Genomic DNA, 15551 nt, shown 5'->3' with positions numbered 1-15551 from the left:
CATTCCTGGGATAAACTCAACTTGGTCATGTTTATCATTTTTATTATTCATTGTTGGATTCAGTTAGATGACAAATTATCTGGATTGTCTCTTGGATTTTTCTACCAATATCATCTGCTAATCACTTTTACCTGGTATCATCGTAAAACAAACAGCTCTTCTGTTCAGGGCTTCACCTTCTAACCAGCTCCCTGTCCCACTACCCTGCTTCACCTCTGGGGTTAAATAAATCTTTTATAAGCCCCTTTAAAGAGTCTAAGGATTTATTAAAACACACTCAATTATCATATCTATGGTCCTACACTCATGGAACTAAAAAACAGAACAATCCTTACCTTACTAGACCTATAGGCCAAGCAAGAGTGGACAAAAACCAGAGCAGAAACTCAATGGTATATGATGGAAGAAGGATAAGTGGAATGCAGTTTGGTTTTAGCTGTGAGAGGGTAGCAGGGATGACTGCAATGATAAGGCTTTGGCAGAAAATGGTTATTGGAGGACAAAGGCTTGATTTCGTTACTGAGAGATCAAGATCTATTGCCTGGGTAACTCGTATTCTGGTACTACATTGACTAACTCAGTTAAAGCACTTTTAATTTATGCCTCCATTGTTTAATTGATAATATAAATAGCTAACATTATTGAACACATACTAAAATTCAGAGAGTTAGTACTAAAATAATTTTATTAGTATTTATTTAGTTTTTAAAGTGATTTCATGAATGATAAAATTGAGGCACAAAGAAATGTGCTAGAACCTAGCTGAAGAGTAAAATCCAGGCAGAGTGGCTCCCAGCCTACAGTGATTTTCTACTTTAACAATATATTATCAGAGATTTAAATCAGATTTAATTTTTTTTTCTGAGGATCATGCCTTAAGTGAGAATCTTATAGTTTGTGTTTAATAAATCTTAACTTATTACAAATTAACAGAGAAGACATCTTACAAAAGAAATGGAGTGATTTAAATAAGCCTGTGGGATGTATTTTTTTTTGCCATTTTTACCAAGTTGAATGAAGATTGAAAAGTAAATTCAGTCCTATCAAACTTCATTTTTATCAAGTCATTGGTTTAGTACTGTAGTAATAATTACTGTTAACAATCTATAACTTCCTTTAACTCCTGGTTACTGTATTCATTACAATCAACGAACATGGAAATGGTATATGATATAGCCTGGAAAAAAAGTTTATGTTCTACATACACACAGGTTTATGTGCATGCTCACACACACATCCTGGCATGCATGCACAGGCACACACACACACACACACACACAACTCTTTCTCTTTCCCTTCTCTTCCTTTCCCTCTCTTTTTTTAATGTGTTTAGAGCCACTACTGAGAGGAAAATAAGTAAATACAGCAGTAGATATTTGCCAAGATAATACATTTTGCTCTCAATTTTTAAAGCATATTCAATTATTAATTTGCTTAGTTGCCAAGTTATTTTTCTTGTTTGTTTTAATTTTTATTTAATGGGAAATGTCTTTAAAATATAATCAGAAAACCATGTGTTTGATCTAAGAGGAGGATGTCACAAGCCCACCACAATGGTCCTTTGCTCCATTTGGAGTTAGAGATGTCCATTTATCAGTACTCAATCAGTGAGTACTATGGATAGGTGTCAGGGCTTGAGTAAACAGGATTTCTTCCAGTTTCTCATGAGAAAAAGTTCACTACATCATAACATCAAATACCCCTCTTTGCCTCAAACATGTTTTCAAGGGTAATTGTAAACACCCACTGAGAAAATAAAATGTGTTTTATATATGTAATGTTTCATGTCTATAACATTTAGATAATGAGGTCTAAAAATTTGTACTATGAGTTTTATTAGCATCAGTATTAATTTTAGAGATGGGTAATATGCAGTAAGTTCTTTCTAATGTATATACTAGTAGGATTATCCAAGTCAAAGTGATTACAAATGATCTGTTTAGTATGATTCCCCTTTTTAATTTAAATGGTGAAACAGTTTCCAGATGTGAGCTCATCTCTTGACTTGGCATAACTTATCCATTCTAAAAAAACAGTTTTTCTTTTAAACCGGAGGGATTTGTTCATTTGTTTGTTTTTGCCATAAGATAACAGGAATGCATGGCACATCCTTGAAATTAATTATCATCATAGAATTACTTGATTTTAAAAATTAAAATTTCGTGTTTTTTTGAGTAATGCTGACTTTTTCATTTTGTCCTTCACTTACTTTATATATTCTCTTTATGTCCATATGTTGATATACATATTTAGATATGTAAACTTTGATGGGAGTGAATAGTTTGACAGTAGACTGATCTGAGTGTATTTTGTGTATAATAATAATTAGTATCATTATAACTATCATTTTCTGCTGTGTGTCAGGCACTGTAGAGCATTTTGTATGTTTTAACTTGTTCAATCTTCCAGATAGAAAAACTTTGAGTATAGAGTTTACATACAAGTTTAAGCAACCAGTAAGTGACAGGAGTAGAATGAGAGCCCTAGCAGTGTGGTGTTAAGAGCCTGGATTCTTATCTCCTGCACTCTGTCGCCTCATATAATGAAATATGGCATTAATGCCATATCTTCAGAACATAGCCTCCTCCTTGTGCATTATTCTGTGTGTTCTCAGTCGTGTAAGTCATAAGACCAAACCAATTTTAAAGTGATATTATAAGCACTAAGACTTTGGAAAAGAAGTCACAAAATGCAGGTTTATCCTTATCGGAAACGGAGTAGCTTGCATTCACTCTAGGTAGCAAATTGGGCAATAGAGCTTTTTGATGACTAACATTCATGTCCTTAATATGTTTACTTTAACACAGTATTAAATCAGTTTTGAAAAGCTGCAGGTGTGTTTGGGTAGCTTTTCTCTCTAAGTAGTGTATTGGTAACATTAGCAAAAAATGTTTTTGCACCTGGATTTGGACAATGATAACAAACTTTCTCAGCCTAAGAATAATTTGGACTCTAAAATTTTTTTTTCTGTAATTTTATAATATTCTATTTCTAAATAGTTTTGGAAAAGCCCACAGCAGTAAATAAAATTTGTTTATGTAGGTGCAACAAAACATTTCCTTTCGATGAGGATTGTTGTTTATAACAAGCACAAGGGCCAGAGGTGATAATTTGTGGAGTCCAGGGCTGTTATGAAAAGGTTTAAAATGATTCTGCTGTTTTTAATCCTTTTCCTTTTTTTCAAGAAATATTTTTCTAAAAATATTTTTTCTCCTTTGTGAACGTGAAGCTTGTTCCTGACATAGACTTTGCACTGGTTGGTCTCTTTGGGAAAACCTTCTGTCTAGTTGATCATTGCGTGGCTGGCTCCTTTTTGTCATTCAGATCTCAGTCCATATGTCACCTCTCAGTCGAAGTCTCCTCAGACTGTCTGTCTAAATCAGCCACCCAGTTACTTACTACAGCATTGCTTATTTTATTTTTCTCTGAGCTCTTACACCTAATATGTTTTTGTTTGTATTGATTGATTAATATATGCAATCTTTCTCCTCAGCTACAGGGAAGCTCCCTATGAGCAGGGATCTTTATTCTCTTGTTCAAATCATCTTGACCAATGTCTTGACAAATCACAATACATAGTCCATAATACATTGGGCCTTGTTCACTGTTGATGGGAAGGTAAATCGGTACAGATATTATATGATTCAGTAATCCTACTACTGGATATCTACCCAAAGAAAATAAAAATACTAATTTGAAAAGCTATATGCATCTCTGTTCTTATTGTAGCATTATTTACAATAGCGAAGGTATAACAGCAACCTAACTGTCCATCAGGGGATGGATGGATAAGGAAGATGTGTGTGTGTGTGTGTGTGTGTGTGTGTGTGTGTGTGTGTATACACACACAATGGAATATTCCTTAGCAATACAAAGATGAAATCTTGTCATTTATGACAAAATGGTTGGACTTGGAGGGTATTATGCTAAGCGAAATAAGTCAGACTGAGAAAGACAAATGCCATATGATTTCACTTATGTGGAATTTGAAAAACAAATGAATTAATAAACAAAAAGCAGAATCAGAGCTATTGATACAGAGAGAAAACTGATGGTTGCCAGAGGGGATGTGAGTGGGGGGGGTTTGGCAAAATGGGTGAAGGTGGGTGGGAGATACAGTCTTCCAGTTATGGAATGAATAAATCATGGGATTAAAAGGTACAGCATATGGAATATAGTCAATGGTGTTGCAATAGCACTATATGATGACAGATGGCAGTTACATGTGTGGTGAGCACAACATAACATATAGAGAAGTTGAATCACTATGTGGTATACCTGAAACTAATGTCACATTGTATGTCAACTCTTTTTAAATAAAAAAAATTAAAAATCATATTACCACAACCTACACCCATATATATCTTTTAAAAACTTACTTCTATGTATAATTATGTTCTTAGGCAAATTGCTTTTTCTTTTTTTATAAGCTTTTTTTTTCTTTAAAGTTTAGTTATTTTTTGAGAGAGAGAGCAGGGGAGGGGCAGAGAAAGAGAGGGAGAATCTCAAGCAGGCTCTGTACTGTCAGCACAGAGCCCTACTCGGGACTCGAACTCATGAACCATGAGATCATGACCTGAGCCAAAACTAAGAGTCAGACGCTTAACCAGCTGAACCACCCAGGTGCCCCTAGGCAAACTGCTTCTAAGTTAGATTGCTGTTTAATGGTTATGTCACATATATGTGTATGTATAATATAAATTTTATATTTGTAGTATAAATATACATTATACAAAATATACCATCTTAACCATCTTAAGTGTACCGTTCAGTAGTGTTAAGTATATTCACATTATTGTGCTTCCAATCTCTAGAACTTTTTCATCTTGCGAAATTGAAATTCTATACCTAGTCAACAAAACTTCCTATTTCCCCCTCCCTCAGTCCCTGGCACCCACCTTTCTACCTCAATTCTCTTTTACTACTCTAGATGTCTCACAGAAGTAGAATCATACAGTATCGTCTATTTTGTGATTGGTTTATTTCACTTAACATAACTACAGAAGTAGAATCATACAGTATCGTTTATTTTGTGATTGGTTTATTTCACTTAACATAATATCCTCAAAGTTCATTCTTTTGTAGAACATTTCAGAATTTCCTTTGTGATTTCCTGAATAGCATATTATTTTTCTTCATTTTAGAGCCTTTTTTCAGCTCCTGAAAAAGTACTAATTATAAGTTTGATATAATAATGGTATATATCTTTGACAGTAGTTATTAGTGATATCAACCCATGTCCTTTTTTTTAGCTGATCCAAAACTATGGCATTATGAGTGATTTTTTTTTTAATTATACCTACCCATCAGGCTATGTCATGTCTGAACTGAAAAATAAAGAAGGTAACCACATACCAGACCCAAGAGGAATGATTTTATTTTATTTATTTTATTATTTTTTTAAAAAAGTTTATTTATTTTGAGAGGGGGAGAATGGGCATGCATGCATGTGCATATTGGGGAGGGGCAGAGAGAGAGGGAGTGAGAGAGAATCCCAGGCAGGCTCTGCACTGTCAGTGCATAGCTTGATGCGGGGCTTGAACTCACAAACCATGAAGTCATGACCTGAGCCGAAGTTGTATGCTTAACTGACTGAGCCACCCAGGTGCCTCAAGAGAAATTATTTTGGATAAACATAGGGATGTCAGCACACAGGTTATTTAGTGGATCTTGTAAATTTTCTTCCAAAATGTCAAAAGACCTAGCTTAATAGACTCTTAAACCTCAGGTAAAGGCATGTGGTGTTGATTTCCCAGTGGGTGTCAGATCATACTCCATTCATTACTAAATGAAACTGTTAGGTATCATTCACATTTATCAGAATGTGAAAGGAAAAACTTTTTTTTGGAAAAGACTTTTCTAAGTCAGTACTTGTGAAACCCCCCACAATATGACTGTATTTGTTGATTACCTACTATGTAAAAACGGTGGACCAGCATCTCATGTGGTTCCCACAACAACCTTGAAAGATAAGTGTACTCATGTCCATCATGTAGGTGATGAAAATGAGGTGCGGACAAGTTAAGTTACTTTCCCAAGATCAAATAGCTGGTTAGTGGGAGGGGTCTGAATATTTCTAAAGTTTGTTGCTATACCACATCCATGAGGTTAAGGTTTTACAGTGGAAAACATAACGATAGTAAAATTTTGTATTACTTGAAGTTATTATTTTGAAAATCAGAGTGACTTTTGCAGTGCTGCCTCATGATAGAATAATGAGGCTAAGTAAACTGATAGATCATTAAGATGAAATACAACAGAACAGTTAAGATTGTCGGTACATGTATAATGTCAATAAACAGAAATGTAGCTTAAAACAATGAATAGAACACAAAACAATAAAAACATACAGAGTAGAGCCCTGACTCTTCCAACTGCAGTATATGTGTTATGAATCATGAAAATGCTGCATTAAAAACCACCTCAAAACTAAGTGGCTTAAAACAACAATAAATTATTCAGCTCACAAGTGTATGGGTTGGCTGGGCTCAGTCCTGCTGCTATGGTACTGGCTCAGATGACCTTAGTTGGGCTTATTCTTGAGTCTCTGGTGAGTTGGTGAGTTGTCTGGGACTGTCTGGTTTTGGATGGCCTTGGCTAGGATGACTCAACTCTGTTCCACATGACCTCTTAACCTCCAGGGTTGTGGGTCAGTAAGTGCTGGTCCTGGGCATGTTCTCCTGATGGAGGCAGGGATTTAAGGGAGAGAGACCGAGACCTGTAACTGGCACACTCTCATTTCTGTATTCTGTTCACTAAAGCAAGTCATGAGGCCAGTCCAGGTTCAATGGGTGGAGAAAAGGACCTCTTGATGAAAGAAGGTGCAAGATTGTAGAGAGATGGTGTATGAAAGATTAGCCCAGTTTTTGTAATAATTGGAATCATTTTTGAAATCAGAAATTAACCAGCATCCTGAATTCCACATTCTCATCCTATTGCTTTCCTTTTTATATAATTTTATATCTATATGTGTTCTTACAAAGTAAATCTTAAATTTCAGTTGTCTTGACTTTACAAAGAGATTATATTGTTAGATATACACTTTTGGGACCTAGGTTCACATAATATTTTATTACTTTTTTTTTATTAAAAAAATTTTTTTTAACGTTTATTTATTTTTGAGACAGAGAGAGAGCATGAACGGGGGAAGGTCAGAGAGAGAGGGAGACACAGAATCTGAAACAGGCTCCAGGCTCTGAGCGGTCAGCACAGAGCCCGACACGGGGCTCGAACTTACGGACCGTGAGATCATGACCTGAGCGGAAGTCAGCTGCTTAACCGACTGAGCCACCCAGGCGCCCCATTATTTTATTACTGAGAATCATTCACGTTGTTGTGTGTTGCTATAGTTTTTGGCTTCGGCATATTATTTTGTTGAGTATGTACCAATGAGTCTTTTAAACATTCTTGTTAGTGGGGTTCAAGTTACTTAAAGGTTTTGTTATTGTGAACAGAACTGTTATGAAGAGACCATGTCTCTTAATGCATGTATGCAAAGTATCTCCTGGCCATACAGTAGAATGTAGCAGTTGTAGGGTGTGTTAATGTTTCACCTTAGTTCCAAAGTGGTTGCATTAATTTGCCCTCCTACTACCAGTTAGTAAAATATTTTTTGAATTTACATCCTGTCTGATGCTTGTATGGTCAGAATTTGTTTTATTTTTACCATTTGAATATTTTATAATTAGTTTCTCATTGTAGTCTTGATTTGTGTTCCCTAATCAAAGGTTATTGGGTTATTTATGTTTTTCTTATTTATTTGTAGGAATATTTTATTTAATTATTTAATTATTTAATTTTTTATTTATCATTAAAATTTTTAAATGTTTATTTATTTTTGAGAGAGAGAGAAAGAGAATGAGCAGGGAAGGGGCAGAGAGAGAGGGAGACAGAGAATCTGAATCAGGCTCCTGGCTGTGAGCTGTCAGCACAGAGCCTGACATGGGGCTTGAACCCATGAACTGTGAGATGATGGCCTGACGTTGGATGCTTAACTGAGCCACCCAGGCACCCCTATTTAATTTTTTAATATTTCAAGTTTTTATTTAAATTCTGGTTAGTTAACATATAGTGTAATGTGAGTTTCAGGACTAGAATTTAATGATTCATCGCTTACGTATAACATCCAGTGCTCATCACAAGTGCCCTGCTTAATGTCCATCACCCATCTCACTCATCCCCTCCTCCCCTCCAGCAACCCTCAGTTTGTCTCTTATGGTTTGCCTCCCTCTCTGTTTTCATCTTATTTTTGCTTCCCTTCCCCTATGTTCATCTGTTTTGTTCCTTAAATTCCACATATGAGTGCAATCATATGATATTTGTCTTTCTTTGACTTATTTCACTTAGCATAATGCGCTCTAGCTCCATCCACGTCATTGCAAATGGTAAGATTTCATTCTCTTAAAATGGCTGAGTAATATCCCAGGAATATTTTATTTAAACTTGTTTCAGTTTCATGTACTTGAGTAGTTTCTCCCAGTTTGTAATTTACCTTCTTCCTTAACATAACATGTCTTTTGACAGAATGTGAAATTAACTTGAGTATGAAGTTATTAGGATTCATAGAGTAAGTTACACATGTTTACAGCCGAAAAGGATATTGTCCTCTCCTCCACACATTCCCTAGATTGTGCAGTGCTCTTTGAGAGAATGGTGAAGAATGGCAACACCCAGAAGAGGCTCTGAAGAGATCGAAGAAATTGGAAAGAAAATCCCCTACTTAAAAGAAAAAATTGAATTTCTAAAATGACTACATGCTTTTACTGTTTCTCTTCTAATCATTGTGATACTTCTCTTTTTACATCTTTCAATTTCAGCATTCCTAAGCAATAAAATGGTTAAGCAATGGCTTAAAAATATAAACAGGTGATAAATATATGTGTTACGGCACTATGTAATTTTGGCTTAACATGGTTATGAAATGAGAATTTGTACACAGGTATCTTCATGATGGTGAACAGAAAGAGGGAAAAAATGAGACATTTCAGGTGATTTCAAATATAATTATTTATAAAAGCTCAACATAAACAAAGTTAGTTATTGGCAACCCTAAAGCCCTCAGAAACCTATCTCTTAATAAATACATTCAAACATTTAAATGTTACAGGTGTCAGAAAATGTATGTTTAATGTGTATTTTTTAATACCTTATGCAATATTCACCATGAGTAAAGCTACCATCTGTCACAGTGTGTTTTATTATAGTGTGTAGATTAAAATCATAAAATTTAAACCAGATTTAAAATACACTGGGGACTCACCATTTTCAGAAATTTACTGACAAAGCCTTCCGTAAACTTTAGTCTCTTTATTTGTTTTATTATTTGTTTACAAGATATTCGTACAAAGTCTGTCAGTTGAATCATTCTTAAATTAAAAGAAGATGGATTTCTATGAACATGTGAAGAAAACATGTTCCTAAAATGTCATCAAGATGTAAATGTTGATGGTTATTTCATGAATTGTCTGCACTTGGATTTTGTTTTCACAGCTTTTCTCTTTTATCTTTTATAGAAGGTAAAAAATGTTCTGAAGATGTGCTCTTCCAAATTTGGTTCTTATTGACAGGGAGTAATTATTGGAAGCACCTGAGATGTGATATAAGCCTTGGAGGAAGGTACCATGAGAGTATACATGATTACAAAGCAAAGAGAATTAGAAACAGCAATATATTTTGGAAAAAAGGGCAAGCATACCACTTGGAATGTTTTATCAAGAGAGGGATACCGAAGTGAAAAGTAATCCTTCTGCTTTATTTGGCATTATTGCTGTGTTCGATTTTGGTCTTTGCATTTGGCAAAGAATATGGAGACTCTGGAGAAGGTCCAGCGAAGATCAGCAAAAGTGATGTAAGGAACGGGGACTAGCTCCTAAGAGAGGGCTCAGTGGGATCAGGACTGTTTGACTTGGAGAAGGGAAGACTAAGGAGTGATTTAACTGTCTTCAAGTATTTGAAAGGTCATTATATGGAAGATGCAGAACAGATGTTCTTTACTTCCACAGGAGACCAAATAAAAGGAAATACTTTTAAATTCAAGCAAGAGAAAAAGTTCAGTTGGTCATAAAGATGCACATAACTATAAAGAAGGGTTTAAACATTGAAACAGGTAACCAAGGAATGGGAAATTCGATCCTTAGAGATCTTTAAAACTAGGAATAGATAGCCATCTGCCTTGGATGGTTTGTCTCCTTCCACCTCAGTGGGGAGCTACCCTGTATCTCTTTTTGAAACTTGTCCAGCTCTGAGATTCTATTCATGTTGTTTCCAATCTTGAAGAGTTACCTGGAAGATAGTCTGATAGGAGTATTTATGCAAGGATAGAAACTAGACTAGAATTCAGCAGAGGCAGAGCTCAAAGATCTATCTGGTGTTGCCTCTAAGTATCTGATCTCCTCCCAACTCTGTAGATACTAGTGGTTAGACCAGAGATGAGAAAGTATTTCTCACTCGTTTATTTGAAAAACTGTACTATATGGTGTCTTTCTTCCTGGAGTTTTCTGAACCTACAGTGATCATTCAGGAAATTATACTAGTCACCGTTATATAGGAAGTCAGGCATTGCACTAAATTATTTTAGTCACAGGGAGGTGGTGTCTTTCTCCTTTTGCAGATAAGGAGAATGAAATTTAGAGAATTTAGTCATTAATTTAAGGTCCTTTAGTGAGTCAGTGAGAAAGGCAGAATTCAAACCTTGGCCTTCTTGTCTCTTTTTTCTATTCTGAGGAGAAGTTACACACATTTAGAAGCATCGTCTATTGATACTGGCAGCTTTTGTTATTTTAAGAATTGGAATGGGCTCCAAAAAGCAACATCTCAATTAGGAGAACATCAGAAAATATGTGTTGAATGAATGAGGACCAAGACTTAGGTTTGAGGTAAATTTGGTGATGTTTTGTGATATGTGTCATAATTAAATTGCACCCCTCTGGATTAAGGGGCTTGTGATGAGCACTGGGTGATGTATGGAAGTGTTGCATCACTGTACCTGAAACTAACATAACACAGTATGTTAACTAACTGGAATTATTATTATTATTATTATTATTATTATTTATGTAGTCTCCATGCTCAACGTGGGGCTTGAACTCACAACCCTGGGATCAAGAGTCGGATGCTCTACCAGCTAAGCCAGCCAGGCTCCCCACTAACTGGAATTAAAATAAAAACTTAAAAAGAATAAATTGCTCCCCTCCATCAAATCAGCAATGTGTGTCTCCAAGGTTGATTCTTTGGCCATTTGATCCATAATTAGGACATTTGAACGGTGATCCCATGAACTGTAAGCACTTTGCAATTATAATTTTAAAGCATGAAATATTGTGAAAGCATGAAATACATGGGATGTTGCAAACTTCCACAATTGAGTTAAACACAGAATGATAATATAATATAACTACTTTGGAGGAAATTTAAATAAATAGCAATTTATACATATAATTCATGCTTAATTTACTAATTCTTAATTGTCCTCACTCATTATTTTATTTAATTTTATCACTTATTAAAGTTTGTTTACAGTTAATCCACTACGAATCTTTGTTATTTCTAGTAAAAAATAATCCTGGGGAAATCTAGATACATAAAAGGGATATAAACAATCTATTTTTAAAATTTAAAAATGAGCAATTAATATACTAAAGTGTTGATTTTCTTTTTAGAAAAATAGTACTCTAATGGAGAAAATTTTAATGATTTTTATTTTTTAATGTTTATCTTTGAGAGAGAGAGAGACAGAGTGCGAGTGGGGCAGGGAGAGAGGGAGATGCAGAATCTGAAGCAGGCTAATGGAGAAAAATTTTAAGAACCTGAGGCTGTGTACTGTGCACTCTTAATTTGTTAGGGTAGTAGAAATGTGAATTCTTTCACCATTTTTTGTTACTGTTTTGTTGCTATAATACCATCTGATCCTGATCTAATCCTTGGAAGTGTATTAAGCAAATAGATGTTAAGAATCCTTGAAAATTGTTTTCTGGGATAAGATTCCCTTTTACCCAATTTCTATTTTGCATTCCATAATTTAGACTTCTTTTACTTTGTAACAGTAAAGTGAGAGAACAGTTTTTTTTTCTTTTTTAACGTTTATTTTTGAGAGAGAGAAAGAGAGAGAGAGAGAGAGAGAGAGTGAGTGAGTGTATATGAGTTGAGAAGGGGCAGAGAGAGAGGGAGACAAAGAATCTGAAGCAGGCTCCAAGATCTGAGCTGTCAGCACAGAGCCCAACCCGGGGCTCGAACCCATGTACTGTGAGATCATGACCTGAGCTGAAGTCTAGCACTTAACCGACTGAGCCACCCAGGTGTCCCTGAGAGAACAGTTTTATACTGATATGATAATAGTGGATAACATTTATTGAACACTTGCTATCTGCCTACAGAGGGCATCATCTCTGGTGTGTTCTGTGCAGTGGGTTGCTTTCTCTATGACATTTATTTATTTATTGTTTGTTTTTGATTGAGAGAGAGAGAAAGAGAACATGTGAGTGTGGGTGGGCAGGGCAGAGGAAGAGGGAGAGAGAATGTTAAGCAGGCTCCACTCCCAGCATGGAGCCCAACGCAGGGCTTGATGCAGGGCTGGATCTCACAACCGTGAGATCATGACCTGAACTGAAATCAAGAGTCATATGCTCAACTGGCTGAGCCACCCAGGTGCCCACTATGATGTATTAATGGAGATGCTCTACAGTTATCTCATCTAATCCTCATAACCATATCTCATCTAGGGGCTTTTATTAGGCCCTGTATGGAATAAGAAAGTGAATCACAGAGAGGTTAAATAGCTTACCCAGGCCACTCAGCTAGTAAATGGAAGAGTCAGAATTTATGCCCAGAGAAATCTAATGACCATGCTTTTAGCCTTGTACTGTGCTGCCTCTCTATTTGAGACTGCTTGCCTGTGCAAAATCATGTAATGGTCATTTCAACTGTCGGAAGCTCTTTGCACTTTATTTCTGATTATTGGTCTGAATCAACATACAGTTCTTATTTTTCACTAATTAAACAGTAATCATAAAATCTTTGTAATTCAAATAAATATATATTTATTATAAGCTACTACAAACTGCTTTGCATGATACATTTTGGGATAAAAGTTAAGCGTGAAACAGCCCCTTTCATTAAAGAATTTGCAGTTCAGAGAGGAGAGTAATACATAAATTGAACTAAATATGTTGCTTGAAACAGAAGGTGCTAACTGGTACAGAAGTATAAACAACATATTCCAGAAGCACAGAGGAGGGAGAGATTCATTCTCATTTGGCAAGTTTGATGCCATGGACCTTGCTTTAGGAAAGAGACCTAAAAGATTTGTATTAAACAGAATGCCTGTGAGACATGTGGACACAATGTGCAGCATAGGAAATAGGGGCATTCTTTTCAGCCACTTTTGACTACTGAGAGTTCTGGGGAATGCAGAAATGTGTAGATGTATATCTTAATTATTTGCTGGATTGTGAACACTGGGAAATGGCACCTTGACACACACATATCCACCCATCTGTCTATTCACCCTTATCAAACCTCTGCCTAATCTCAGTTAATTTATTGTGATTGTCTTCTTTAATAGGTATGCATTTGTCAACCTCAAGAATATTTAAAAGAGTGTGAAAGTGTTTAAGACTCAAAATTACAGCATTAATATTAGTGTGTTAGGGAAGAATCTTCTCATATTTAGTATTGTATTTGCTTAAAATGAGCAAATTTCATCCTTTTGGAATGATAGCCTAGTAACTTCAAATTAAAGTGCATAATCAAGAAATGGGTTTCAATTTGTGATTTTTATGTATGTTTCTAAATTTATCTACTGTATTGGAACACTTAAGAGGAGTTAATATTGACCTTTATATGTTTAACATACTAACTTATATAAAAATTATTTAAATACTTCGGAAAGCTTTTTACCCAATAAAACAATTGATGTGTTTAAACAGGAAATTAAGTATATTGAACTGATGAGTGCATTTTAGTATGTTTAAGACTGCTGAATAGAGCCTTAAACATTTCTAGGCTTATAACTAAGATTTATCAGCAGATTTTAGAAGGCTAGAGAAGAAGGTAGTTTGAATTTGGATAATCTTGTTTCATCCCAAAGCCATGTATACACTGACATCAGCAATATGGCTAAAAGTCTAATTGGAATGGGTTGAAGAGAGAATGGGAAGAGCAGAATTGGGCAGCAAGCACAGACCCAAGCACAGACCCAGACATTAGTGTCATTACTTGGGTATTGACTATGCTACTGGACAGACTCTAAAGTCTTACCCTTAGATTATTATGCAAGCAGTAGGCATTCTCAAGAGGGACCAGAATGGGGGAAGATAAAAAGACTCTTGTGATTGGCGAGGATGTGGAGAAAGGGGAACCTTCTTACACTGTTGGTGGGAATGCACACTGTTGCAGCCACTCTGGAGAATAGTATGGAGGTTCCTCCAAAAGTTAAAAATAGTGACCCAGCAATTGTGCTACTAGGTATTTACCCACAAGATAAAAAATAATGATTCAAAGGGGCACATGCACCTGATGTTTATAGCAGTATTATCAACAATAGTCAAACTGTGGAAAGAATCCGAATGTCCATTGACTGATGAATGGGTAAAGAAGATGTAGCATATACTTACAGTGGAATACTATCCAGTCTTCAAAAAGAATGAAATCTTGCCATTTGCAATGACATGGATAGAGCTAGAGAATATTATGCTAAGCGAAATAAGTTAGTCAGAGAAAGACAAATACCATATGATTTCTTTCATAGGTGGAATTTAAGAAACAAAACAGATGAGCATAGGGGAAAGAAAAAAAAGAGAGGGAGGCAAACCATGAGAGACTCTTAACTATAGAGAGCAAACTAAGGGTTCATGGAAGGAAGTGGTTGGGGGATGGGCTAGATGGGTGATGGGTATTGAGGGCACTTGTGATGAGCACTGGGTGTTAATATGAAAGTGATGAATCACTAAATTCTATTCCTGGAATGAATACTATACTATATATTACCTATCTAGAATTTAAACAAAAACTTGAAACATTTTTAAAAAAATGCTGGAAGATTTCTTTAAGTTCCTCCACAACACTAATGTCATTTTCTTCTAACAGATTTGCTCTTTGTTGTTTCAGGTATGCATTTTAAATCTACTATTGTGTTATTACATTTTTCAGTAAAAATATGAAATTCAAATTAAAAAAAAAAAAGACTGTGTGTGAGCTTACCTGTGACACCTCCCAGGGTGGGATTCAGGAGCTAGAGATATTTGTAGCTATACAGACATGGGATAATACCTGCAAATGTAGCCTATTACTAATTTAGTAAAGCCCTGTTTGTACTCACAGACTCCTGAGGCTGAAACTCACTCTACAGGAGTGAAACAAGAGGGAGGAAAATCTGGGGGACTAAGATACTGGAGAACTCCAGAGAGTGGATGCCTTAGAAATTCTGGATAAAAGGAACAGAAGCCCGTTTTAGAGTTAGGTCACATGAGGCACCAGAACCCAGGAACTCGGAAGTCAGAAATGAAGTTTACTTTCCCTTCCTTTTTTTCTCCAGAGTCTCACAGTCACTCATTTCT

At 35.7% G+C, this 15551-nt stretch overlaps 1 protein-coding gene across 3 annotated transcripts in view; it reads left to right on the top strand.

The window, feature by feature from the left end:
• Positions 1 to 15551, top strand: part of CFAP299 (cilia and flagella associated protein 299) — a 591216-nt gene that overhangs the window by 31853 nt on the left and 543812 nt on the right. The window lies entirely within an intron of this gene.

Source organism: Puma concolor, chromosome B1 (assembly GCF_028749965.1).
Source record: "Puma concolor isolate L17-30 chromosome B1, mPumCon1.1.hap2, whole genome shotgun sequence".
Lineage (NCBI taxonomy): Eukaryota > Metazoa > Chordata > Mammalia > Carnivora > Felidae > Puma > Puma concolor.
Note: the sequence above shows the minus strand (reverse complement) of the source record. Positions and strands in the feature narration are given on the sequence as shown.